The sequence below is a fragment of the Choloepus didactylus genome, chromosome 1 (genome assembly GCF_015220235.1).
Source record: "Choloepus didactylus isolate mChoDid1 chromosome 1, mChoDid1.pri, whole genome shotgun sequence".
NCBI classification, from domain to species: domain Eukaryota; kingdom Metazoa; phylum Chordata; class Mammalia; order Pilosa; family Megalonychidae; genus Choloepus; species Choloepus didactylus.
The window spans coordinates 195,149,428-195,153,030 of NC_051307.1; the positions used below are offsets into that span (position 1 = coordinate 195,149,428).

Below are 3,603 nucleotides of genomic sequence, written 5' to 3' on the forward strand. Positions count from 1 at the left end.
GTGTGTTGTAGCAGGTATCAGAACTTCATTTTTTTTAAACAGTTGAATGATATTCCATTGTATGTATATAGCATGTTTTGTTTACCCATTCATCTGTTGATGGACGCTTGAGTAACTTCCACTTATGGGTATTGCGAATAATGCTGCTATGAACATTGGTGTACAAATATTTGTTTGAGTTCTTGCTTTCAGTTCTTTCGGATGTATATCTAGAAGTGGGATTGCCAGGTGATGTGGTAGTTGTATGTTTAACCTTTTGAAGAATTACCAAACTATTTTCCACTGTGGCTGTACCATTTTATACTCCAACCAACAACATATGAGGGTTCCTATTTCTCAGCATCCTTGTCTGCACTTATTTTTTAAAAAACTAATACCCATGGTAGTGGGTGCCAGTTAGTATCTTATTGTAGTTTTAGTGGAATTGGTTTTGATTTGCATTTCCCTAGTTATTAATGATTTTGAGCATCTTTTCATGTGCTTATTGGCCATTTGTATATCTTATTTGGAGAAATGTCTATCATGTCCTTTGCCCATTTTTAACTGTGTTTAATTTTTTGTTATTGAGTGGTGGGAGTTAGATTCTGGAAATAAACCATTATTAGATATATGGTTTCCAAATAGTTTCTACTATTCTGCTGGTTGCCTTTTCACTTTGTTGATAATGTCCTTCGGTATACAAAAGTTTTTAACTTTGATGAAGTCCCATTTACCTAGTTTTTCTTTTGTTGCTCGTGCTTTTGGTGTAAAGTCTTAAGAATCCATTGCCTATGTCAAGATTCTGAAGATACTACCCTATGTTTTCTTTCTTTTTTTTTTTTTTCTCACTGCCTTTTTGATCTGGTCTTTATTCAAAATAAGGTGTCCAATATAATTTGACTTTTATGGAATAAGCAATTTAAACAGCAGGCTTCTTTTCTTCTGTGGTAGGTTTCTTTTCTGCTGGCTTCTTAGTAGTTGCAGCCTTCTTTCCCACCAAAGGCTTCTGCTTCTGTGGCTTATTTTTTTTTTTTTTATTAAATTCAGTTTTATTGAAATACATTCACATACCATACAATCATCCATGATATACAATCCACTGTCCACAGTATGATAACATAGTTATGCGTTCATCACCACAATCTATCTCTGAACATTTTCCTTACATCAGAAAGAACCAGAACAGAATAAAAAAATAAAAGTGAAAAAAGAACACCCAAATCATCCCCCCATTCCACCCCATTTGTCCTTTAGTTTTTATCCCCATTCCTCCATTCATCCATACACTAGATAAAGGGGGTGTGATCCACAAGGTCTTTACAATCGCACTGTCACCCCTTGTAATCTACATTATTATATAATTGTCTTCAGGAGTCCAGACTGCTGGGTTGGAGTTTGGTAGTTTCAGGTATTTACTTCTAGCTATTCCAATACATTAAAGCCTAAGAGGTGTTATCTATATAGTGCATAAGAATGTCCACCAGAGTGACCTCTCGACTCCATTTGGAATCTCTCAGCCACTGAAACTATTTTGTCTCATTTTGCATCCCCCTTTTGGTCAAGAAGATACTCTCAGTCCCACGATGCCAGGTCCACATTCATCCCCAGGAGTCATACTCTGCGTTGCCAGGGAGATTTACATCCCTGGGAGTTGGGTCCCACGTAGGGGGGAGGGCAGCGAGTTCACCTTTCGAGATGGCTCAGTTAGAGAGGGCCACATCTGAGCAACAAAGAGGTACTCAGGGGGAGACTCTTAGGCACCATTACATACAAGTTTAGACTCTCCTTTGTGGTAATGAGCTTCATAAGGGCAAGTCCCATGCTCAAGGGCTCAGCACATCAAACCGCCAGTCCCAATGTCTGTGACAACATCAACACCAGTCCAGGTGAGGATGTCCAACGCATCTGCACCTTCCCCCAGATCCTCGGGGATGGGGAGGGGGAGGCTGTAAATATATTTTTTATTATCTGCGCAAATTACTCTAGGATGTGTCACTATTTCACTCCAGCCTATGCTAACCTACCGTATCTCACTTCCTATTCAAAGTTCCATGCAATTGTGGTGTTTGAACAAATCGACTATAGAGATGTACCATTTAGAAAATTTAGATGCTGTACCAAATAGATATCTATTCCCTTGGTCTCATATGAAAGTTGAAGTTTTAAAACGCAATCAGTTTCAACCTTTACCCTTTGGCAGCAACAGCCTTCTTTCCTTTCTTCCCCACTACAGGCTTCTTGCCTGGAACCCCTTTCTCATCTGATTTGGCCTCTAATGCTGCTGCAGCTTTATCCATCCTGAGTTTGTGATTCCTAGCCTGGCGAAGAATGGTGTTTCGGTGCATAGTGTTTGCATAGGGATTCAGTTTCACCATGATTCTCAGGTTTTTCAGTGGGTTCTTCTTTAGAACTCGGCGATGAATCTTCTTGCGTGGTGCTTGGAGGGCTTGTTGGATCTCTGGGCTTTTCAAGATTCTGCTAAGGTCTGTATTCATCATCTTGTGCATAGGAAGGTTGTAGTTACTCTTGAGGGAGGCAGCTTTACACCAAGTGCCATACAGGTCATCTAACTTGTGGAAAGCACTTTCAGTCCAAATGCAGAAACGTCCCACATGCCTACCAGGAGCAAGTTTCAAAATATTCAGCTTGCTTACATTAAGCAGAGTAATTCCAGGGATGCTTCTGAAGGCCTTGGTGATACCATTGTCCTCATTATAGATGATGCATGGTCCCCTGTGCTGTATGCAACGATGGTTTCTCATTTTGCCCTTGCCAGCTCTCATTCACTGAGAGGCATAGACCTTGTTGATATCATTCCAGGCCTTAAGTTTCTTAAGAAGCAAAACAGCCTCCTTTGTCTTCTTGTAGCCTTCAACTTTATCTTCCACCACCAAAGGAAGTTCAGGAGCTTCCTCAATGTGATGACCTTTAGACATGACCAACACTGGTAAGGCTGAGGCAGCCAGGGCAGAGTAGATGGCATATCGCTTCTGTGTTGTGTTTACTTTTCGGTGCCATCGACGCCATGTTTTGGTTGGTGCAAACATGCGACCTTCACGACACATATTTCCAAAAGCACCCTAGCCAGATCGGTGATTCCCACCACCTCGAACTCTGGGGATTCGAGCCACAGCTCTGCCAGTGCCCCAGGACTCAGCACTGGTTTGATGACCTGCTAACTCACTGACAGCATAGGGCTGTCTGTTGTTTTTGCACAAGTTGGTCTAATGGGAGCCATTATCCAGTCTAATGGGAGCCTTGAACACAGCAAGCAAAGTAACATTTTTGCCAGATGACTTCCCCTTTTCAGAGTACACCAATATCAATGGACGGACACACGCCATGTTGGAGAGAGGAGAAGGCCACACTCCTCTCAACCCGGCGGCTCCCACAGGAAAAGGCTCTATGTTTTCTTTTAGGTGTTTTTAGTTCTAGCTTTTCTATTTAGGTTGTTGTCTATTTTGTGTTAAATTTTGTGTAAGGTGTGAGGTAGGAGTCCAATTTCATTCTTTTGCATGTGGTTATCCAGTTGTCCCAGCACCATTTGTTGAAGAGACTAATGTTTCTCCGTTTCATGTTCTAGTTTGCTAGTGCTGCCAGGATGCAAAACACCAGAAATGGATT

General features: G+C 41.4%; 1 pseudogene; it reads right to left on the reverse strand.

Annotated features, from left to right (window-relative positions):
- Positions 1-809: 809 nt before the first annotated feature.
- On the reverse strand, positions 810-3,323 carry LOC119528379 (annotated as a pseudogene).
- Positions 3,324-3,603: the final 280 nt, after the last annotated feature.